Genomic DNA, 25,827 nt, shown 5'->3' on the forward strand with positions numbered 1-25,827 from the left:
TTGGACATGAGCTATGTCGTTAAGATTCTGCATGAAAGGAGGACTAGCAGCCGAGTTGAAAGGGAGAATGTGGAAAGTGTTCATATGTAGTAAAAACCTGACAAATCCGTCCGTTTTCGTCATTTGTTATCGAATCAACTTGAAGCCAGATCGACACATTGGCCGCTCTTCTCTCTGAAACGGTTGTACTTATCGTCTACAGAGCTATGTCGCGTGCTGCAATATGCGGAGACACTAAAAGGACCATAGTAGAACCCCGATGATGCTTCTAAGTTGATGTAATAGCCAGTAAGAAGTAGTCCAATTCAAGATTTAGGTATCGATTGTTGACTTTGTAGCTGGCTTTGGTGCCTTAGACATGAGCTAGGACTTTAAGATTCTGCATAAAAGGAGGACTAGCAGCCCAGTTGCACGGGAGAATGTGAAAAGTGTTCATATGTATTAAAAACCTGAGAGATCCGCCCGTTTTCGTCATTTGTTATCGAATCGACTTAAAGCCAGATCGTCACATTGGCCGCTCTTCTCTCTGAAACGGTTGTACTTATCGTCTGCAAAACTATGTCGCGTGCTGCGGTATGCGGAGACACTAAAAGCACCATAATAGAACACAGATTAAGCTTCTATGTTGATGTAATAGCCAGTAAGAAGTAGTACAATTCAAGTTTTAGGTATCGATTATTGACTTTTTAGCTGGCTTTTGTGCCTTGGACATGAGCTAGGACCTTATGATTCTGCATGAAAGGAGGACTAGCAGCCGAGATGCATGGGAGAATGTGAATAGTGTTCATATGCAGTAAGAAAATGAGAAATCCGTCCGTTTTCGTCATTTGTTATCGAATCGACTTAAAGGCAGATCGTCACATTGGCCGCTCTTCTCTCTGAAACGGTTGTACTTATCGTCTGCAAGGCTATGTCGCGTGCTGCAGTATGCGGAGACACTAAAAGCACCATAGTAGAACAGAGATGAAGCTTCTAAGTTGATGTGATAGCCAGTGAGAAGTAGTACAATTCAAGTTATAGGTATCGATTATTGACTTTTTAGCTGGCTTTGGTGCCCTGGACATGAGCTAGGACCTTACGATTCTGCATGAATTGAGGACTAGCAGCCGCGTTGCACGGGAGTATGTGAAAAGTGTTCATATGTAGTAAAAACCTGAGAAATCCGTCCGTTTTCGTCATTTGTTATCGAATCGACATAAAGCCAGTTCGTCACATTGGCCCCTCTTCTCTCTGAAACGGTTGTACTTATCGTCTGCAAAGCTATGTCGCGTGCTGCGCTATGCGGAGACACTAAAAGCACCATAGTAGAACACAGATGAAGCTTCTAAGTTGATGTAATAGCCAGTAATTGGTAGTACAATTCAAGTTTTAGGTATCGAATATTGATTTTTTAGCTGGCTTTGGTGCCTTGGACATGAGCTAGGACCTTAAGATTCTGCATGAAAGGAGGACTAGCAGCCGAGATGCATGAGAGGATGCGAAAAGTGTTCATATGTAGTAAAAACCTGAGAATTACGTCCGTTTTCGTAATTTATTATGGAATCGACTTAAAGCAGTGCGTCACATCTGCCGCTCTTCTCTCTGAAACGGTTGTACTTACCGTCAGCAAAGCTATGTCGCGTGCTGCGGTATGCGGAGACACTAAAAGCACCATAGTAGAACGCAGATGAAGTTTCTAAGTTGATGTAATAGCCAGTAAGAAGAAGTACAATTGAAGTTTTATTTATCGATTATTGACTTTTTATCTGGCTTTTGTGCCTTGGATATGAGCTAGGACCTTAACATTCTTCATGAAAGGAGGACTAGCAGCCGAGTTGCATGGGAGAATGTGAAAAGTGTTCATATGTAGTAAAAACCTGAGAAATCCGTCCGTTTTCGGCATTTGTTATGGAATCGACTTAAAGCCAGATCGTCATATTGGCCCCTCTTCTCTCTGAAACGGTTGTACTTATCGTCTGCAAAGCTATGTCGCGTGCTGCAGTACGCGGAGACACTAAAAGCACCATAGTAGAACACAGATGAAGCTTCTAAGCAGATGTGATAGCCAGTGAGAAGTAGTGCAATTCAAGTTTTAGGTATCGATTATTGACTTTTTAGCTGGCTTTGGTGCCTTGGACTTGAGGTAGGACCATAAGATTCTGCATGAAAGGAGGACTAGCAGCCGCGTTGCACGGGAGTATGTAAAGAGTATTCATATGTAGTAAATACCTGAGAAATCCGTCCATTTTCGTCATTTGTTATCGAATCGACTTGAAGCCAGATCGTCACATTGGCCGCTCTTCTCTCTGAAACGGTTGTACTTATCGTCTGCGAAGCTATGTCGCGTGCTGCGGTATGCGGAGACACTAAAAGCACCATAGTAGGATACAGATGAAGCTTCTATGTTGACGTAATAGCCAGTAAGAAGTAGTACAATTCAAGTTTTAGGTATCGATAATAGACGTTTTAGCTGGCTTTGGTGCCTTGGACATGAGGTAGGACCTTAAGATTGTGCATGAAAGGAGGACTAGCAGCCGCGTTGCACGGAGAATGTGAAAAGTGTTCATATGTAGTAAAAACCTGAGAAATCCGTCCGTTTTCGTAATTTATTATCGAATCGACTTAAAGCCAGATCGTCACATTGGTCGCTCTTCTCTCTGAAACGGTTGTACTTATCGTCTGCAAAGCTATGTCGCGTGCAGCGGTATGCGGAGACACTAAAATCACCATAGTAGAACACAGATGAAGCTTCTAAGTTGATGTAATAGCCAGTAAGAAGTAGTACAATTCAAGTTTTAGGAATCGATTAGTACACTTTTTTGATGGCTTTGTTGCCTTTGACATGAGCTAGGACTTTAAGATTCTGCATAAAAGGAGGACTAGCAGCCCGGTTGCACGGGAGAATGTGAAAAGTGTTCATATGTATTAAAAACCTGAGAAATCCGTCCGTTTTCGTCATTTGTTATCGAATCGGCTTATAGCCAGATCGGCACATTAGCCCCTCTTCTCTCTGAAACGGTTGTACTTATCGTCTGCAAAGCTATGTCGCGTGCTGCGGTATGCGGAGACACTAAAAGCACAATTGTAGAACACAGATGAAGCTTCTAAGTTCATGTAATAGCCAGTAAGGAGTAGTACAATTCAAGTTTTAGGTATCGAATATTGACTTTTTAGCTGGCTTTGGTGCCTTGGACATGAGCTAGGACCTTAAGATTCTGCATGAAAGGAGGACTAGCAGCCGAGTTGCACGGAGGATGCGAAAAGTGTTCATATGTAGTAGAAACCTGAGAAATCCGTCCGTTTTCGTAATTTATTATCGAATCGACTTAAAGCAGTGCGTCACATTGGCCGCTCTTCTCTCTGAAACGGTTGTACTTATCGTCTGCAAATCTATGTCGCGTGCTGCGGTATGCGGAGACACTAAAAGCACCATAGTAGAACACAGATTAAGCTTCTAGGTTGACGTAATAGCCAGTAAGAAGTAGTACAATTGGAGTTTTAGGTATCGATTATTGACTTTTTAGCTGGCTTTTGTGCCTTGGACATGAGCTAGGACCTTATGACTCTGCATGAAAGGAGGACTAGCAGCCGAGATGCATGGGAGAATGTGAATAGTGTTCGTATGTAGAACAAAAATGAGAAATCCGTCCGTTTTCGTCATTTGTTATCGAATCGACTTAAAGCCAGATCGTCACATTGGCCGCTCTTCTCTCTGAAAGGGTTTACTCATCGTCTGCAAAGCTAAGTCGCCTGCTGCGGTATGCGGAGACACTAAAAGCACCATAGTAGAACACAGATGAAGCTTCAAAGTTGATGCAATAGCCAGTAAGAAGTAGTACAATACAAGAATTAGGTATCGATTATTGACTTTTTTGCTGGCTTTGGTGCCTTGGACATGAGCTAGGACATTAAGATTCTGCATGAAAGGAGGACTATCAGCCTCGTTGCACGGGAGTATGTGAAAAGTGTTCATATGTAGTAAAAACCTGAGAAATCCGTCAATTTTCGACATTTGTTATCTAATCGACTTGAGGCCAGTTCGTCACATTGGCCTCTCTTCTCTCTGAAACGGTTGTACTTATCGTCTGCAAAGCTATGTCGCGTGCAGCGGTATGCGGAGACACTAAAAGCACCATAGTAGAACACAGATGAAGCTTCAAAGTTGATGTAATAGCCAGTAAGAAGTAGTACAATTCAAGATTTAGGTATCGATTATTGTCTTTTTTGCTGGCTTTGGTGCCTTGGACATGAGCTTGGACCTTAAGATTCCGCATGAAAGGAGGACTAGCAGCCGCGTTGCACGGGACTATGTGACAAGTGTTCATATGTAGTAAAAACCTGAGAAATCCGTCCATTTTCGTCATTTGTTATCGAATCGACTTAATGCCAGATCGTCACATTGGCCGCTCTTCTCTCTGAAACGGTTGTACTTATCGTCTGCAAGGCTATGTCGCGTGCTGCAGTATGCGGAGACACTAAAAGCACCATAGTAGAACAGAGATGAAGCTTCTAAGTTGATGTGATAGCCAGTGAGAAGTAGTACAATTCAAGTTATAGGTATCGATTATTGACTTTTTAGCTGGCTTTGGTGCCTTGGACATGAGCTAGGACCTTACGATTCTGCATGAATTGAGGACTAGCAGCCGCGTTGCACGGGAGTATGTGAAAAGTGTTCATATGTAGTAAAAACCTGAGAAATCCGTCCGTTTTCGTCATTTGTTATCGAATCGACTTAAAGCCAGTTCGTCACATTGGCCCCTCTTCTCTCTGAAACGGTTGTACTTATCGTCTGCAAAGCTATGTCGCGTGCTGCGGTATGCGGAGACACTAAAAGCACCATAGTAGAACACAGATGAAGCTTCTAAGTTGATGTAATAGCCAGTAAGTGGTAGTACAATTCAAGTTTTAGGTATCGAATATTGATTTTTTAGCTGGCTTTGGTGCCTTGGACATGAGCTGGGACCTTAAGATTCTGCATGAAAGGAGGACTAGCAGCCGCGTTGCACGGAGAATGTGAAAAGTGTTCATATGTAGTAAAAACCTGAGAAATCCGTCCGTTTTCGTAATTTATTATCGAATCGACTTAAAGCCAGATCGACACATTGGTCGCTCTTCTCTCTGAAACGGTTGTACTTATCGTCTGCAAAGCTATGTCGCGTGCAGCGGTATGCGGAGACACTAAAATCACCATAGTAGAACACAGATGAAGCTTCTAAGTTGATGTAATAGCCAGTAAGAAGTAGTACAATTCAAGTTTTAGGAATCGATTATTGACTTTTTTGATGGCTTTGGTGCCTTTGACATGAGCTAGGACTTTAAGATTCTGCATAAAAGGAGGACTAGCAGCCCAGTTGCACGGGAGAATGTGAAAAGTGTTCATATGTATTAAAAACCTGAGAAATCCGTCCGTTTTCGTCATTTGTTATCCAATCGGCTTATAGCCAGATCGGCACATTAGCCCCTCTTCTCTCTGAAACGGTTGTACTTATCGTCTGCAAAGCTATGTCGCGTGCTGCGGTATGCGGAGACACTAAAAGCACAATTGTAGAACACAGATGAAGCTTCTAAGTTCATGTAATAGCCAGTAAGGAGTGGTACAATTCAAGTTTTAGGTATCGAATATTGACTTTTTAGCTGGCTTTGGTGCCTTGGACATGAGCTAGGACCTTAAGATTCTGCATGAAAGGAGGACTAGCAGCCGAGTTGCACGGAGGATGCGAAAAGTGTTCATATGTAGTAGAAACCTGAGAAATCCGTCCGTTTTCGTAATTTATTATCGAATCGACTTAAAGCAGTGCGTCACATTGGCCGCTCTTCTCTCTGAAACGGTTGTACTTATCGTCTGCAAATCTATGTCGCGTGCTGCGGTATGCGGAGACACTAAAAGCACCATAGTAGAACACAGATTAAGCTTCTAGGTTGACGTAATAGCCAGTAAGAAGTAGTACAATTGGAGTTTTAGGTATCGATTATTGACTTTTTAGCTGGCTTTTGTGCCTTGGACATGAGCTAGGACCTTATGACTCTGCATGAAAGGAGGACTAGCAGCCGAGATGCATGGGAGAATGTGAATAGTTTTCGTATGTAGAAACAAAATTAGAAATCCGTCCGTTTTCGTCATTTGTTATCGAATCGACTTAAAGCCAGATCGTCACATTGGCCGCTCTTCTCTCTGAAACGGTTTACTCATCGTCTGCAAAGCTCAGTCGCCTGCTGCGGTATGCGGAGACACTAAAAGCACCATAGTAGAACACAGATGAAGCTTCAAAGTTGATGTAATAGCCAGTAAGAAGTAGTACAATACAAGAATTAGGTATCGATTATTGACTTTTTTGCTGGCTTTGGTGCCTTGGACATGAGCTAGGACATTAAGATTCTGCATGAAAGGAGGACTATCAGCCTCGTTGCACGGGAGTATGTGAAAAGTGTTCATATGTAGTAAAAACCTGTGAAATCCGTCCATTTTCGACATTTGTTATCTAATCGACTTGAGGCCAGTTCGTCACATTGGCCACTCTTCTCTCTGAAACGGTTGTACTTATCATCTGCAAAGCTATGTCGCGTGCTGCGGTATGCGGAGACACTTAAAGCACCATAGTAGAACACAGATGAAGCTTCTAAGTTGATGTAATAGCCAGTAAGGAGTAGTACAATTCAAGTTTTAGGTATCGAATATTGACTTTTTAGCTGGCTTTGGAGCCTTGGACATGAGCTAGGACCTTAAGATTCTGCATGAAAGGAGGACTAGCAGCCGAGTTGCACGCGAGGATGCGAAAAGTGTTCATATGTAGTAAAAACCTGAGAAATCCGTCCGTTTTCGTAATTTATTATCGAATCGACTTAAAGCAGTGCGTCACATTGGCCGCTCTTCTCTCTGAAACGGTTGTACTTATCGTCAGCAAAGCTATGTCGCTTGCTGCGGTTTGCGGAGACACTAAAAGCACCATAGTAGAACACAGATGAAGCTTCAAAGTTGATGTAATAGCCAGTAAGAAGTAGTACAATTCAAGATTTAGGTATCGATTATTGTCTTTTTTGCTGGCTTTGGTGCCTTGGACATGAGCTTGGACCTAAGATTCCGCATGAAAGGAGGACTAGCAGCCGCGTTGCACGGGACTATGTGACAAGTGTTCATATGTAGTAAAAACCTGAGAAATCCGTCCATTTTCGTCATTTGTTATCGAATCGACTTAATGCCAGATCGTCACATTGGCCTCTCTTCTCTCTGAAACGGTTGTACTTATCGTCTGCAAAGCTATGTCGCGTGCTGCGGTATGCGGAGACACTAAAAGCACCATAGTAGAACACAGATTAAGCTTCTATGTTGATGTAATAGCCAGTAAGAAGTAGTACAATTCAAGTTTTAGGTATCGATTATTGACTTTTTAGCTGGCTTTTGTGCCTTGGACATGAGCTAGGACCTTATGATTCTGCATGAAAGGAGGACTAGCAGCCGAGATGCATGGTAGAATGTGAATAGTGTTCATATGCAGTAAGAAAATGAGAAATCCGTCCGTTTTCGTCATTTGTTATCGAATCGACTTAAAGCCAGATCGTCACATTGGCCGCTCTTCTCTCTGAAACGGTTGTACTTATCGTCTGCAAGGCTATGTCGCGTGCTGCAGTATGCGGAGACACTAAAAGCACCATAGTAGAACAGAGATGAAGCTTCTAAGTTGATGTGATAGCCAGTGAGAAGTAGTACAATTCAAGTTATAGGTATCGATTATTGACTTTTTAGCTGGCTTTGGTGCCTTGGACATGAGCTAGGACCTTACGATTCTGCATGAATTGAGGACTAGCAGCCGCGTTGCACGGGAGTATGTGAAAAGTGTTCATATGTAGTAAAAACCTGAGAAATCCGTCCGTTTTCGTCATTTGTTATCGAATCGACTTAAAGCCAGTTCGTCACATTGGCCCCTCTTCTCTCTGAAACGGTTGTACTTATCGTCTGCAAAGCTATGTCGCGTGCTGCGGTATGCGGAGACACTAAAAGCACCATAGTAGAACGCAGATGAAGCTTCTAAGTTGATGTAATAGCCAGTAAGTGGTAGTACAATTCAAGTTTTAGGTATCGAATATTGATTTTTTAGCTGGCTTTGGTGCCTTGGACATGAGCTGGGACCTTAAGATTCTGCATGAAAGGAGGACTAGCAGCCGAGTTGCATGAGAGGATGCGAAAAGTGTTCATATGTAGTAAAAACCTGAGAAATCCGTCCGTTTTCGTCATTTGTTATCGAATCGACTTAAAGCCAGATCGTCACATTGGCCGCTCTTATATCTGAAACGGTTGTACTTATCGTCTGCAAAGCTATGTCGCGTGCTGCGGTATGCGGAGACACTAAAAGCACCATAGTAGAACATAGATGAAGCTTCAAAGTTGATGTAATAGCCAGTAAGAAGTAGTACAATTCAAGATTTAGGTATCGATTATTGACTTTTTTGCTGGCTTTGGTGCCTTGAACATGAGCTAGGACCCTAAGATTCTGCATGAAAGGAGGACTAGCAGCCGAGTTGCACGGGGGAATGTAAAAAGTGTTCATATGTAGTAAAAACCTGAGAAATCCGTCCGTTTTCGGCACTTGTTATGGAATCGACTTAAAGCCAGATCGTCACATTGGCCCCTCTTCTCTCTGAAACGGTTGTACTTATCGTCTGCAAAGCTATGTCGCGTGCTGCAGTATGCGGAGACACTAAAAGCACCATAGTAGAACACAGATGAAGCTTCTAAGTAGATGTGATAGCCAGTGAGAAGTAGTGCAATTCAAGTTTTAGGTATCGATTATTGACTTTTTAGCTGGCTTTTGTGCCTTGGACTTGAGGTAGGACCATAAGATTCTGCATGAAAGGAGGACTAGCAGCCGCGTTGCACGGGAGTATGTAAAGAGTGTTCATATGTAGTAAAAACCTGAGAAATCCGTCCATTTTCGTCATTTGTTATCGAATCGACTTGAAGCCAGATCGTCACATTGGCCGCTCTTCTCTCTGAAACGGTTGTACTTATCGTCTGCAAAGCTATGTCGCGTGCTGCGGTATGCGGAGACACTAAAAGCACCATAGTAGAATACAGATGAAGCTTCTATGTTGATGTAATAGCCAGTAAGAAGTAGTACAATTCAAGTTTTAGGTATCGATAATAGACGTTTTAGCTGGCTTTGGTGCCTTGGACATGAGGTAGGACCTTAAGATTGTGCATGAAAGGATTACTAGCAGCCGCGTTGCACGGAGAATGTGAAAAGTGTTCATATGTAGTAAAAACCTGAGAAATCCGTCCGTTTTCGTAATTTATTATCGAATCGACTTAAAGCCAGATCGTCACATTGGTCGCTCTTCTCTCTGAAACGGTTGTACTTATCGTCTGCAAAGCTATGTCGCGTGCAGCGGTATGCGGAGACACTAAAATCACCATAGTAGAACACAGATGAAGCTTCTAAGTTGATGTAATAGCCAGTAAGAAGTAGTACAATTCAAGTTTTAGGAATCGATTATTGACTTTTTTGATGGCTTTGGTGCCTTTGACATGAGCTAGGACTTTAAGATTCTGCATAAAAGGAGGATTAGCAGCCCAGTTGCACGGGAGAATGTGAAAAGTGTTCATATGTATTAAAAACCTGAGAAATCCGTCCGTTTTCGTCATTTGTTATCCAATCGGCTTATAGCCAGATCGGCACATTAGCCTCTCTTCTCTCTGAAACGGTTGTACTTATCGTCTGCAAAGTTATGTCGCGTGCTGCGGTATGCGGAGACACTAAAAGCACAATTGTAGAACACAGATGAAGCTTCTAAGTTCATGTAAAAGCCAGTAAGGAGTAGTACAATTCAAGTTTTAGGTATCGAATATTGACTTTTTAGCTGGCTTTGGTGCCTTGGACATGAGCTAGGACCTTAAGATTCTGCATGAAAGGTGGACTAGCAGCCGAGTTGCACGGAGGATGCGAAAAGTGTTCATATGTAGTAGAAACCTGAGAAATCCGTCCGTTTTCGTAATTTATTATCGAATCGACTTAAAGCAGTGCGTCACATTGGCCGCTCTTCTCTCTGAAACGGTTGTACTTATCGTCTGCAAATCTATGTCGCGTGCTGCGGTATGCGGAGACACTAAAAGCACCATAGTAGAACACAGATTAAGCTTCTAGGTTGACGTAATAGCCAGTAAGAAGTAGTACAATTGGAGTTTTAGGTATCGATTATTGACTTTTTAGCTGGCTTTTGTGCCTTGGACATGAGCTAGGACCTTATGACTCTGCATGAAAGGAGGACTAGCAGCCGAGATGCATGGGAGAATGTGAATAGTGTTAATATGTAGAAAAAAAATGAGAAATCCGTCCGTTTTCGTCATTTGTTAACGAATCGACTTAAAGCCAGATCGTCACATTGGCCGCTCTTCTCTCTGAAACGGTTTACTCATCGTCTGCAAAGCTAAGTCGCCTGCTGCGGTATGCGGAGACAGTAAAAGCACCATAGTAGAACACAGATGAAGCTTCAAAGTTGATGTAATAGCCAGTAAGAAGTAGTACAATACAAGAATTAGGTATCGATTATTGACTTTTTAGCTGGCTTTGGTGCCTTGGACATGAGCTAGGACATTAAGATTCTGCATGAAAGGAGGACTATCAGCCGCGTTGCACGGGAGTATGTGAAAAGTGTTCATATGTAGTAAAAACCTGTGAAATCCGTCCATTTTCGTCATTTGTTATCTAATCGACTTGAGGCCAGTTCGTCACATTGGCCCCTCTTCTCTCTGAAACGGTTGTACTTATCATCTGCAAAGCTATGTCGCGTGCTGCGGTATGCGGAGACACTAAAAGCACCATAGTAGAACACAGATGAAGCTTCTAAGTTGATGTAATAGCCAGTAAGGAGTAGTACAATTCAAGTTTTAGGTATCGAATATTGACTTTTTAGCTGGCTTTGGCGCCTTGGACATGAGCTAGGACCTTAAGATTCTGCATGAAAGGAGGACTAGCAGCCGAGTTGCACGCGAGGATGCGAAAAGAGTTCATATGTAGTGAAAACCTGAGAAATCCGTCCGTTTTCGTAATTTATTATCGAATCGACTTAAAGCAGTGCGTCACATTGGCCGCTCTTCTCTCTGAAACGGTTGTACTTATCGTCTGCAAAGCTATGTCGCGTGCTGCGGTATGCGGAGACACTAAAAGCACCATAGTAGAACACAGATGAAGCTTCAAAGTTGATGTAATAGCCAGTAAGAAGTAGTACAATTCAAGATTTAGGTATCGATTATTGTCTTTTTTGCTGGCTTTGGTGCCTTGGACATGAGCTTGGACCTTAAGATTCTGCATGAAAGGAGGACTAGCAGCCGCGTTGCACGGGACTATGTGACAAGTGTTCATATGTAGTAAAAACCTGAGAAATCCGTCCATTATCGTCATTTGTTATCGAATCGACTTAATGCCAGATCGTCACATTGGCCTCTCTTCTCTCTGAAACGGTTGTACTTATCGTCTGCAAAGCTATGTCGCGTGCTGCGGTATGCGGAGACACTAAAATCACCATAGTCGAACACAGATGAAGCTTCTAAGTTGATATAATAGCTAGTAAGATGTAGTCAATTTAGGTATCGATTATTGACTTTTTAGCTGGCTTTGGTGCCTTGGACAAGAGCTATGTCCTTAAGATTCTGCATGAAAGGAGGACTAGCAGCCGAGTTGCATTGGAGAATGTGGAAACTGTTCATATCTAGTAAAAACCTGAGAAATCCGTCCGTTTTAGTCATTTGTTATCGAATCAACTTGAAGCCAGATCGTCACATTGCCCGCTTTTTTCTCTGAAACGGTTGAACTTATCGCCTGCAAAGCTATGTCGCGTGCTGCAGTATGCGGAGACACTAAAAGCACCATAGTAGAACGCAGATGAAGCTTCTAAGTTGATGTGATATCCAGTGAGAAGTAGTACAATTAAAGTTTTAGGTATCGATTATTGACTTTTTAGCTGTCTTTTGTGTCTTGGACATGAGCTAGGACCTTATGATTCTGCATGAAAGGAGGACTAGCAGCCGAGTTACATGGGAGAATGTGAAAAGAGTTCATATGTAGTAAAAACCTGAGAAATCCGTCCGATTTCGTCATTTGTTATCGAATCGACTTAAAGCCAGATCGTCACATTGGCCGCTCTTCTCTCTGAAACGGTTGTACTTATCGTCTGCAAAGCTATGTCGCGTGCTGCGGTATGCGGAGACACTAAAAGCACCATAGTAGAACACAGATGAAGCTTCAAAGTTGATGTAATAGCCAGTAAGAAGTAGTACAATTCAAGATTTAGGTATCGATTATTGACTTTTTTGCTGGCTTTAATGCCTTGGACATAACCTAGGACCTTAAGATTCTGCATGAAAGGAGGACTAGCAGCCGAGTTGCACGGGAGAATGTAAAAAGTGTTCATATGTAGTAAAAACCTGAGAAATCCGTCCGTTTTCGTCATTTGTTATCGAATGGACTTAAAGCCAGATCGTCACATTGGCCGCTCTTCTCTCTGAAACGGTTGTACTTATCGTCTGCAAAGCTATTGCGCGTGCTGCAGTATGCGCAGACACTAAAAGCACCATAGTAGAACACACATGAAGCTTCTAAGTTGATGTGATAGACAGTGAGACGTAGTACAATTCAAGTTTTAGGTATCGATTATTGTCTTTTTAGCTGGCTTTGGTGCCTTGGACATGAGCTAGGACCTTAAGGTTATGCATGAAAGGAGGACTAGCAGCCGCGTTGCACGGGAGTATGTGAAAAGTGTTCATATGTTGTAAAAACCTGAGAAATCCGTCCATTTTCGTCATTTGTTATCGAATCGACTTAAAGCCAGTTCGTCACATTGGCCCCTCTTCTCTCTGAAACGGTTGTACTTATCGTCTGCAAAGCTATGTCGCGTGCTGCGGTATGCGGAGACACTAAAAGCACCATAGTAGAACACAGATGAAGCTTCTAAGTTGATGTAATAGCCAGTAAGGAGTAGTACAATTCAAGTTTTAGGTATCGAATATTGACTTTTTAGCTGGCTTTGGCGCCTTGGACATGAGCTAGGACCTTAAGATTCTGCATGAAAGGAGGACTAGCAGCCGCGTTGCACGGGAATATGTGACAAGTGTTCATATGTATTAAAAACCTGAGAAATCCGTCCATTTTCGTCAATTGTTATCGAATCGACTTAAAGCCAGATCGTCACATTGTTCTCTCTTCTCTTTGAAACGGTTGTACTTATCGTCTGCAAAGCTATGTCGCGTGCTGCGGTTTGCGGAGACACTAAAATCACCATAGTGGAACACAGATGAAGCTTCTAAGTTGATGTAATAGCTAGTAAGATGTAGTCAATTTAGGTATCGATTATTGACTTTTTAGCTGGCTTTGGTGCCTTGGACATGAGCTATGTCCTTAAGATTCTGCATGAAAGGAGGACTAGCGGCCGAGTTGAATGGGAGAATGTGAAAAGTGTTCATATGTAGTAAAAACCTGAGAAATCCATCCTTTTTCGTCAGTTGTTATCGAATCAACTTGAAGCCAGATCGTCATATTGCCCGCTCTTCTCTCTGAAACGGTTGTACTTATCGTCTGCAAAGCTATGTCGCGTGCTGCGGTATGCGGAGTCACTAATAGCACCATAGTAGAACACAGTTGAAGCTTCTAAGTTGATGTAATAGCCAGTAAGGAGTAATACAATTCAAGTTTTAGGTATCGAAAATTGAATTTTTAGCTGGCTTTGGTGAATTGGACATGAGGTAGGTCCTTATGATTGTGCATGAAAGGATTACTAGCAGCCGAGTGGCACGGGAGGATGCGAAAAGTGTTCATATGTAGTAAAAACCTGAGAAATCCGTCCGTTTTCGGAATATATTATCGAATCGACTTAAAGCAGTGCGTCACATTGGCCGCTCTTCTCTCTGAAACGGTTGTACTTATCGTCTGCAAAGCTATGTCGTGTGCTGCAGTATGCGGAGACACTAAAAGCTCCATAGTAGAACACAGATGAAGCTTCTAAGTTGATGTGATTGCCAGTGAGAAGTAGCACAATTCAAGTTTTAGGTATCGATTATTGACTTTTTAGCTGGCTTTTATGCCTTGGACATGAGCTAGGAACTTATGATTCTGCATGAAAGGAGGACTAGCAGCCGAGATGCATGGGAGAATGTGAATAGTGTTCATCTGTAGTAAAAAAATGAGAAATCAGTCCGTTTTCGTCATTTGTTATAGAAACGACTTAAAGCAGATCGTCACATTGGCCGCTCTTCTGTCTGAAACGGTTGTACTTATCGTCTGCAAAGCTATGTCGCGTGCTGCAGTATGCGGAGACACTAAAAGCACCATAGTAGAACACAGATGAAGCTTCTAAGTTGATGTGATAGCCAGTGAGAAGTAGTACAATTCAAGTTTTAGGTATCGATTATTGACTTTTTAGCTGGCTTTGGTGCCTTGGACATGGGCTATGACCTTAAGATTCTGCATGACAGGAGGACTAGCAGCCGAGTTGCACGGGAGGATGCGAAAAGTGTTCATATGTAGTAAAAACCTGAGAAATCCGTCCGTTTTCGTAATTTATTATCGAATCGACTTAAAGCAGTGCGTCACATTGGCCGCTCTTTTCTCTGAAACGGTTGTACTTATGGTCTGCAAAGCTATGTCGCGTGCTGCGGTATGCGGAGACACTAAAAGCACCATAGTAGAACACAGATGAAGGATCTAAGTTGATGTAATAGCCAGTAAGGAGTAGTACAATTCAAGTTTTAGGTATCGAATATTGACTTTTCAGCTGGCTTTGGTGCCTTGGACATGAGCTAGGACCTTAAGATTCTGCATGAAAGGAGGACTAGCAGCCGAGTTGCACGGGAGGATGCGAAAGGTGTTCATATGTAGTAAAAACCTGAGAAATCCGTCCGTTTTCTTAATTTATTATCGAATCGACTTAAAGCAGTGCGTCACATTGGCCGCTCTTCTCTCTGAAACGGTTGTACTTATGGTCTGCAAAGCTATGTCGCGTGCTGCGGTATGCGGAGACACTAAAAGCACCATAGTAGAACATAGATGAAGCTTCAAAGTTGATGTAATAGCCAGTAAGAAGTAGTACAATTCAAGATTTAGGTATCGATTATTGACTTTTTTGCTGGCTTTGGTGCCTTGAACATGAGCTAGGACCCTAAGATTCTGCATGAAAGGAGGACTAGCAGCCGAGTTGCACGGGGGAATGTAAAAAGTGTTCATATGTAGTAAAAACCTGAGAAATCCGTCCGTTTTCGGCACTTGTTATGGAATCGACTTAAAGCCAGATCGTCACATTGGCCCCTCTTCTCTCTGAAACGGTTGTACTTATCGTCTGCAAAGCTATGTCGCGTGCTGCAGTATGCGGAGACACTAAAAGCACCATAGTAGAACACAGATGAAGCTTCTAAGTTGATGTGATTGCCAGTGAGAAGTAGCACAATTCAAGTTTTAGGTATCGATTATTGACTTTTTAGCTGGCTTTTATGCCTTGGACATGAGCTAGGACCTTATGATTCTGCATGAAAGGAGGACTAGCAGCCGAGATGCATGGGAGAATGTGAATAGTGTTCATATGTAGTAAAAAAATGAGAAATCCGTCCGTTTTCGTCATTTGTTATCGAATCGACTTAAAGCCAGATCGTCACATTGGCCCCTCTTCTCTCTGAAACGGTTGTATTTATCGTCTGCAAAGCTATGTCGCGTGCTGCGGTATGCGGAGACACTAAAATCACCAGAGTGGAACACAGATGAAGCTTCAAAGTTGATGTAATAACCAGTAAGAAGTAGTAAAATTCAAGGTTTAGGTATCGATTATTGACTTTTTTGCTGGCTTTGGTGCCTTGGACATGAGCTAGGACCTTACGATTCTGCATGAAAGGAGGACTAGCAGCAGCGTTGCACGGGAGTATGTGAAAAGTGTTCATATGTAGTAAAAACCTGAGAAATCCGTCCATTTTCGCCATTTGTTATCGGAGCGACTTAAAGCCAATTCGTCACATTGGCCCCTCTTCTCTCTGAAACGGTTGTACTTATCGTCTGCAAAGCTATGTCGCGTGCTGCGGTATGCGGAGACACAAAAAGTACCATAGTAGAACACAGATGAAGCTTCTAACTTGATGTAATAGCCAGTAAGGAGTAGTACAATTCCAGTTTTAGGTATCGAATATTGACTTTTTAGCTGGCTTTGGTGCCTTGGACATGAGCTAGGACCTTAAGATTCTGCATGAATGGAGGACTAGCTGCCGAGTTGCACGGGAGGATGCGAAAAGTGTTCATATGTAGTAAAAACCTGAGAAATCCGTCCGTTTTCGTAATTTATTATCGAATCGACTTAAAGCAGTGCGTCACATTGGCCGCTCTTCTCTCTGAAACGGTTGTACTTATCGTCTGCAAAGCTATGTCGCGTGCTGCGGTATGCGGAGACACTAAAATCACCATAGTAGAACACAGATGAAGCTTCTAAGTTGATGTAATAGCCAGTAAGAAGTAGTACAATTCAAGTTTTAGGTATCGATTATTGACTTTTTAGCTGGCTTTGGTGCCTTGGACATGAGCTAGGACCTTAAGATTCTGCATGAAAGGAGGACTAGCAGCCGAGTTGCACGGGAGAATGCGAAAAGTTTTCATATGTAGTAAAAACCTGAGAAATCCGTCCGTTTTCGTAATTTGTTATCGAATCGACTTAAAGCCAGATCGTCACATTGGCCCCTCTTCTCTCTGAAACGGTTGTACTTATCGTCTGCAAAGCTATGTCGCGTGCTGCGGTATGCGGAGTCACTAAAAGCACCGTAGTAGAACACAGATGAAGCTCCTACGTTGATGTGATAGCCAGTGAGAAGTAGTACAATTCAAGTTTTAGGTATCGATTATTGACTTTTTAGCTGGCTTTGGTGCCTTGGACATGAGGTAGGACCTTAAGATTGTGCATGAAAGGAGGACTAGCAGCCGCGTTGCACGGGAGTATGCGAAAAGTGTTCATATGTAGTAAAAACCTGAGAAATCCGTCCCCTTTTATTCATTTGTTATCAAATCGACTTAAAGCCAGATCGTCACATTGGCCGTTCTTCTCTCTGAAACGGTTGTACTTATCGTCTGCAAAGCTATGTCGCGTGCTGCGGTATGCGGAGACACTAAAAGCACCATAGTAGAACACAGATGAAGCTTCTAAGTAGATGTAATAGCCAGTAAGAAGTAGTACAATTCAAGATTTAGGTATCGATTATTGACTTTTTTGCTGGGTTTGGTGCCTTGGACATGAGCTACGACCTTACGATTCTGCATGAAAGGAGGACTAGCAGCCAAGTTGCACGGGAGGATGCGAAAAGTGTTCATATGTAGTAAAAACCTGAGAAATCCGTCCGTTTTCGTAATTTTTTATCGAATCGACTTAAAGCAGTGCGTCACATTGGCCGCTCTTCTCTCTGAAACGGTTGTACTTATCGTCTGCAAAGCAATGTCGCGTGCTGCGGTATGCGGAGACACTAAAAGCACCATAGTAGAACACAGATGAAGCTTCTAAGTTGATGTAATAGCCAGTAAGAAGTAATACAATTCAAGTTTTAGGTATCGAATATTGACTTTTTAGCTGGCTTTGGTGCCTTGGACATGAGCTAGGACCTTACGATTCTGCATGAAATCAGGACTAGCAGCCGCGTTGCACGGGAGTATGTGAAAAGTGTTCATATGTAGTAAAAACCTGAGAAAACCGTCCATTTTCGTCATTTGTTATCGAATCGACTTAAAGCCAGATCGTCACATAGGCCCCACTTCTCTCTGAAACGGTTGTACTTATCGTCTGCAAAGCTATGTCGCGTGCTGCGGTATGCGGAGTCACTAAAAGCACCATAGTAGAACACAGATGAAGCTTCTAAGTTGATGTGATAGCCAGTGAGAAGTAGTACAATTCAAGTTTTAGGTATCGATTATTGACTTTTTAGCTGGCTTTGGTGCCTTGGACATGAGGTAGGACCTTAAGATTGTGCATGAAAGGAGGACTAGCAGACGCGTTGCACGGGAGTATGTAAAAAGTGTTCATATGTAGTAAAAACCTGAGAAATCCGTCCCCTTTTATTCATTTGTTATCGAATCGACTTAAAGCCAGATCGTCACATTGGCCGCTCTTCTCTCTGAAACGGTTGTACTTATCGTCTGCAAAGCTATGTCGCGTGCTGCGGTATGCGGAGACACTAAAATCACCATAGTGGAACACAGATGAAGCTTCTAAGTTGATGTAATAGCCAGTAAGGAGTAGTACAATTCAAATTTAAGTATCGATTATTTACTTTTTAGCTGGCTTTGGTGCCTTGGACATGAGCTAAGTCCTTAAGATTCTGCATGAAAGGAGGCCTAGCAGCCGAGTTGCATGGGAGAATGTGAAAAGTGTTCATATGTAGTAAAAACCTGAGAAATCCGTCCGTTTTCGTCATTTGTTATCGAATCGACTTAAAGCTAGGTCGTTACATTGGCCGCTCTTCTCTCTGAAACGGTTGTACTTATCGTCTGCAAAGCTATGTCGCGTGCTGCGGTATGCGGAGACACTAAAAGCACCATAGTAGAACACAGATGAAGCTTCTAAGTTGATGTAATAGCCAGTAAGGAGTAGTACAATTCAAGTTTTAGGTATCGATTATTGACTTTTTTGCTGGCTTTGGTGCCTTGGACATGAGCTAGGACCTTACGATTCTGCATGAATGGAGGACTAGCAGCCAAGTTGCACGGGAGGATGCGAAAAGTGTTCATATGTAGTATAAACCTGAGAAATCCGTCCGTTTTCGTAATTTATTATCGAATCGACTTAAAGCAGTGCGTCACATTGGCCGCTCTTCTCTCTGAAACGGTTGTACTTATCGTCTGCAAAGCAATGTCGCGTGCTGCGGTATGCGGAGACACTAAAAGCACCATAGTAGAACACAGATGAAGCTTCTAAGTTGGTGTAATAGCCAGTAAGAAGTAATACAATTCAAGTTTTAGTTATCGAATATTGACTCTTTAGCTTGCTTTGGTGCCTTGGACATGAGCTAGGACCTTACGATTCTGCATGAAATCAGAACTAGGAGCCGCGTTGCACGGGAGTATGTGAAAAGTGTTCATATGTAGTAAAAACCTGAGAAAACCGTCCATTTTCGTCATTTGTTATCGAATCGACTGAAAGCCAGATCGTCACATTGGCCCCTCTTCTCTCTGAAACGGTTGTACTTATCGTCTGCAAAGCTATGTCGTGTGCTGCGGTATGCGGAGACACTAAAATCACCATAGTGGAACACAGATGAAGCTTCTAAGTTGATGTAATAGCCAATAAGAAGTAGTACAATTCAAGTTTTAGGTATCGATTATTGACTTTTTAGCTGGCTTTGGTGCCTTGGACATGAGCAATGTCCTTAAGATTCTGCATGAAAGGAGGACTAGCAGCCGAGTTGCATGGGAGAATGTGGAAAGTGTTCATATGTAGTAAAAATCTGAGAAATCCGTCCGTTATCGTCATTTGTTATCGAATCAACTCGAAGCCAGATCGTCACATTGCACACATTGCACGCTCTTCTCTCTGAAACGGATGTACGTATCGTCTGCAAAGCTATGTCGCGTGCTGCGGTATGCGGAGACACTAAAAGCACCATAGTAGAACACAGATGAAGCTTCTAAGTTGATGTAATAGCCAGTAAGGAGTAGTACAATTCAAGTTTTAGGTATCGAATATTGACTTTTTAGCTGGTTTAGGTGCCTTCGACATGAGCTAGGACCTTAAGATTCTGCATGAAAGGAGGACTAGCAGACGAGTTGCACGGGAGGATGTGAGAAGTGTTCATATGTAGTAAAAACCTGAGAAATCCGTCCGTTTTCGTAATTTATTATCGAATCGACTTAAAGCCAGATCGTCACATTGGCCGCTCTTCTCTCTGAAACGGTTGTACTTATCGTCTGCAAAGCTATGTCGCGTGCTGCGGTATGCGGAGACACTAAAAGCACCATAGTAGAACACAGATTAAGCTTCTAAGTTGTAATAGCCAGTAAGAAATAGTACAATTCAAGTTTTAGGTATCGATTATTGACTTTTTAGCTGGCTTTTGTGCCTTGGACATGAGCTAGGACCTTATGATTCCGCATGGAAGGAGGACTAGCAGCCGAGTTGCATGGGAGAATGTGAAAGGTGTTCATATGTAGTAAAAACCTGAGAAATCGGGCCTTTTTCGTCAGTTGTTATCGAATCAACTTGAAGCCAGATCGTCACATTGCCCGCTCTTCTCCCTGAAACGGTTGTACTTATCGTCTGCAAAGCTATGTCGCGTGCTGCGGTATGCGGAGTCACTAAAAGCACCATAGTAGAACACAGATGAAGCTTCTAAGTTGATGTAATAGCCAGTAAGGAGTAGTACAATTCAAGTTTTAGGTATCGAATATTGACTTTTTAGCTGGCTTTGGTGCCTTGGACATGAGGTAGGACCTTACGATTCTGCATGAAAGGAGGGCTAGCAGCCGAGTTGCACGGGAGACTGTAAAAAATTTTCATATGTAGTAAAAACCTGAGAAATCTGTCCGTTTTCGTCACTTGTTATCGAATCGACTTAAAGCCAGATCGTCACATTGGCCCCTCTTCTCTCTGAAACGGTTGTACTTTTCGTCTGCAAAGCTATGTCGCGTGCTGCGGTATGCGGAGTCACTAAAAGCACCATAGTAGAACACAGAAGAAGCTTCTACGTTGATGTGATAGCCAGTGAGAAGTAGTACAATTCAAGTTTTAGGTATCGATTATTGACTTTTTAGCTGGCTGTGGTGCCTTAGACATGAGGTAGGACCTTAAGATTGTGCATGAAAGGAGGACTAGCAGCCGCGTTGCACGGGAGTATGTGAAAAGTGTTCATATGTAGTAAAAACCTGAGAAATCCGTCCCCTTTTATTCATTTGTTATCGAATCGACTTAAAGCCAGATCGTCACATTGGCCGCTCTTCTCTCTGAAACGGTTGTACTTATCGTCTGCAAAGCTATGTCGCGTGCTGCGGTATGCGGAGACACTAAAAGCACCATAGTAGAACATAGAAGAAGCTTCTATGTTGATGTAATAGCCAGTCAGAAGTAGTACAATTCAAGTTTTAGGTATCGATTATTGACTTTTTAGCTGGCTTTGGTGCCCTGGACCTGAGCTAGGACCTTAAGATTCTGCATGAAAGGAGGACTAGCAGCCGAGTTGATCGGGAGTATGTGAAAAGTGTTCATATGTAGTAAAAACCTGAGAAATCCGTTCGTTTTCGTCATTTGTTATCGAATCGACTTAAAACCAGATCGTCACATTGGACGCTCTTCTCTCTGAAACGGTTGTACTTATCGTCTGCAAAGCTATGTCGCGTGCTTCGGTATGCGGAGACACTCAAAGCACTATAGTAGAACACAGATGAAGCTTCTAAGTTGACATAATAGCCAGTAAGGAGTAGTAAAATTCAAGTTTTAGGTATCGATTATTGACATCTTAGCTGGCTTTGGTACATTGGACATGAGCAAGGACCTTAAGATTCTGCATGAAAGGAGGACTAGCAGCCGCGTTGCACGGGAGTATGTGATAAGTGTTTATATGTAGTAAAAACCTGAGAAATCCGTCCATTTTCGTCATTTGTTATCGAATCGACTTAAAGCCAGATCGTCACATTGGCCGCTCCTCTATCTGAAACGGTTGTACTTATCGTCTGCAAAGTTATGTCGCGTGCTGCGGTATGCGGAGGCACTAAAATCACCATAGTGGAACACAGATGGAGCTTCTAATTTGATGTAATAGCCAGTAAGAAGTACTACAATTCATGTTTTAGGTATCGAATATTGACCTTTTAGCTGGCTTTGGTGCCTTGGACATGAGCTAGGACCTTAAGTTTCTGCATGAAAGGAGGACTAGCAGCCGAGTTGAACGGGAGAATGCGAAAAGTGTTCATGTGTAGTAAAATCCTGAGAAATCTGTCCGTTTACGTAATTTGTTACCGAATCGACTTCAAGCCAGATCGTCACATTGGCCGCTCTTCTCTCTGAAACGGTTGTACTTATCGTCTGCAAAACTATGTCGCGTGCTGCGGTATGCGGAGACACTAAAAGCACCATAGTAGAACACAGATTAAGCTTCTAAGTTGATGAAATAGCCAGTAAGAAGTAGTACAATTCAGGTTTTAGGTATCGACTATGGACTTTTTGCTGGCTTTGGTGCCTTGGACATGAGCTAGGACCTTAAGATTCTGCATGAAAGGAGGACTAGCAGCCGAGTTGCAAGGGACAATGTTAAAAGTGTTCATATGTAGTAAAAACCTAAGAAATCCGTTCGTTTTGTCATTTGTTATCGAATCGACTTAAAGCCAGATCGTCACATTTGCCCCTCTTCTCTCTGAAACGGTTGTACTTATCGTGTGCAAAGCTATGTCGCGTGCTGCGGTATGCGGAGGCACTAAAATCACCATAGCGGAACACAGATGAAGCTTCTAAGTTGATGTAATAGCCAGTAAGAAGTAGTACAATTCAAGTTTTAGGTATCGATAATTGACTTTTTAGCTGGCTTTGGTGCCTTGGTAATGAGCTATGTCCTTAAGATTCTATATGAAAGGAGGACTAGCAGCCGAGTTGCATGGGAGAATGTGAAAAGTGTTCATATGTAGTAAAAACCTGAGAAATCCATCCGTTTTCGTCATTTGTTATCGAATCGACTTGGAGCCAGATCGTGACATTGTCCGCTCTTCTCTCTGAAAAGTTTGTACTTATCGTCTGCAAAGCTATGTCGCGTGCTGCGGTATGCGGAGACACTAAAAGCACCATAGTAGAACACAGATGAAGCTTCTAAGTTGATGTAATAGCCAGTAAGGAGTAGTACAATTCAAGTTTTAGGTATCGAATATTGACTTTTTAGCTGGTTTAGGTGCCTTGGACATGAGCTAGGACCTTAAGATTCTGCATGAAAGGAGGACTAGCAGCCGAGTTGCACGGGAGGATGCGAAAAGTGTTCATATGTAGTAAAAACCTGAGAAATCCGTCCGTTTTCGTAATTTATTATCGAATCGACTTAAAGCAGTGCGTCACATTGGCCGCTCTTCTCTCTGAAACGGTTGTACTTATCGTCTGCAAAGCTATGTCGCGTGCTGCAATATGCGGAGACACCAAAAGCACCATAGTAGAACACAGATGAAGCTTCTATGTTGATGTGATAGCCAGTGAGAAGTAGTACAACTCAAGTTTTAGGTACCGATTATTGACTTTTTAGCTGGCTTTTGTGCCTTGGACATGAGCTAGGACCTTACGATTCCGCATGAAAGGAGGAGTAGCAGCCGAGTTGCACGGGAGTATGTGAAAAGTGTTCATATGTAGTAAAAACCTGAGAAATCCGTCCATTTTCGTCATTTGTTATCGAATCGACCTAAAGCCAGATCGTCACATTGGCTGCTCTTCTCTCTGAAACGGTTGTACTTATCGTCTGCACAGCTTTGTCGCGTGCTGCGGTATGCGGAGACACTAAAAGCACCATAGTAGAACACAGATTAAGCTTCTAAGTTGATGTAATAGCCAGTAAGGAGTAGTAAAATTCAAGTTTTAGGTATCGAATATTGACTTTTTAGCTGGCTTTGGTGCCTTGGACATGAGCTAGGACCTTAAGATTCTGCATGAAAGGAGGACTAGCAGCCGAGTTGCACGGGAGGATGCGAAAAGTGTTCATATGTAGTAAAAACCTGAGAAATCGGGCCATTTTCGTCAGTTGTTATCGAATCAACTTGAAGCCAGATCGTCACATTGCCCGCTCTTCTCCCTGAAACGGTTGTACTTATCGTCTGCAAAGCTATGTCGCGTGCTGCGGTATGCGGAGTCACTAAAAGCACCATAGTAGAACACAGATGAAGCTTCTAAGTTGATGTAATAGCCAGTAAGGAGTAGTACAATTCAAGTTTTAGGTATCGAATATTGACTTTTTAGCTGGCTTTGGTGCCTTGGACATGAGGTAGGACCTTACGATTCTGCATGAAAGGAGGGCTAGCAGCCGAGTTGCACGGGAGACTGTAAAAAGTGTTCATATGTAGTAAAAACCTGAGAAATCCGTCCGTTTTCGTCATTTGTTATCGAATCGACTTAAAGCCAGATCGTCACATTGGTCGAACTTCTCTCTGAAACGGTTGTACTTATCGTCTGCAAAGCTATGTCGCGTGCTGCGGTATGCGGAGTCACTAAAAGCACCATAGTAGAACACAGATGAAGCTTCTAAGTTGATGTGATAGCCAGTGAGAAGTAGTACAATTCAAGTTTTAGGTACCGATTATTGACTTTTTAGCTGGCTTTGGTGCCTTGGACATGAGGTAGGACCTTAAGATTGTGCATGAAAGGAGGACTAGCAGCCGCGTTGCACGGGAGTATGTGAAAAGTGTTCATATGTAGTAAAAACCTGAGAAATCGGTCCCCTTTTATTCATTTGTTATCAAATCGACTTAAAGCCAGATCGTCACATTGGCCGCTCTTCTCTCTGAAACGGTTGTACTTATCGTCTGCAAAGCTATGTCGCGTGCTGCGGCATGCGGAGACACTACAAGCACCATAGTAGAACACAGATGAAGCTTCTAAGTTGATGTGATAGCCAGTAAGGAGTAGTACAATTCAAGTTTTAGGTATCGAATATTGACTTTTTAGCTGGCTTTGGTGCCTTGGACATGAGCTAGGACCTTAAGATTCTGCATAAAAGGAGGACTAGCAGCCGCGCTGCACGGGAGTATGTGAAAAGTGTTCATATGTAGTAAAAACCTGAGAAATCCGTCCATTTTCGTCATTTGTTATCGAATCGACTTAAAGCCAGATCGTCACATTGGCCCCTCTTCTCTCTGAAACGGTTGTACTTATCGTCTGCAAAGCTATGTCGCGTGCTGCGGTATGCGGAGACAATAAAATCACCATAGTGGAACACAGATGAAGCTTCTAAGTTGATGTAATAGCCAGTAAGAAGTAGTACAATTCAAGTTTAAGTATCGATTATTTACTTTTTAGCTGGCTTTGGTGCCTTGGACATGAGCTATGTCCTTAAGATTCTGCATGAAAGGAGGCCTAGCAGCCGAGTTGCATGGGAGAATGTGAAAAGTGTTCATATGTAGTAAAAACCTGAGAAATCCGTCCGTTTTCGTCATTTGTTATCGAATCGACTTAAAGCTTGGTCGTCACATTGGCCGCTCTTCTCTCTGAAACGGTTGTACTTATCGTCTGCAAAGCTATGTCGCGTGCTGCGGTATGCGGAGACACTAAAAGCACCATAGTAGAACGCAGATGAAGCTTCTAAGTTGATGTAATAGCCAGTAAGAAGTAGTACAATTCAAGATTTAGGTATCGATTATTGACTTTTTAGCTGGCTTTGGTGCCTTGGACATGAGCTAGGACCTTACGATTCTGCATGAAAGGAGGACTAGAAGCCAAGTTGCACGGGAGGATGCGAAAAGTGTTCATATGTAGTAAAAACCTGAGAAATCCGTCCGTTTTCGTAATTTATTATCGAATCGACTTAAAGCAGTGCGTCACATTGGCCGCTCTTCTCTCTGAAACGGTTGTACTTATCGTCTGCAAAGCTATGTCGCGTGCTGCGGTATGCGGAGACACTAAAAGCACCATAGTAGAACACAGATGAAGCTTCTAAGTTGATGTAATAGCCAGTAAGAAGTAATACAATTCAAGTTTTAGGTATCGAATATTGACTTCTTAGCTGGCTTTGGTGCCTTGGACATGACCTAGGACCTTACGATTCTGCATGAAATCAGGACTAGCAGCCGCGTTGCACGGGAGTATGTGAAAACTGTTCATATGTAGTAAAAACCTGAGAAAACCGTCCATTTTCGTCATTTGTTATCGAATCGACTGAAAGCCAGATCGTCACATTGGCCC

This window comes from Schistocerca gregaria, unplaced genomic scaffold, assembly GCF_023897955.1.
Source record: "Schistocerca gregaria isolate iqSchGreg1 unplaced genomic scaffold, iqSchGreg1.2 ptg000583l, whole genome shotgun sequence".
NCBI lineage: Eukaryota > Metazoa > Arthropoda > Insecta > Orthoptera > Acrididae > Schistocerca > Schistocerca gregaria.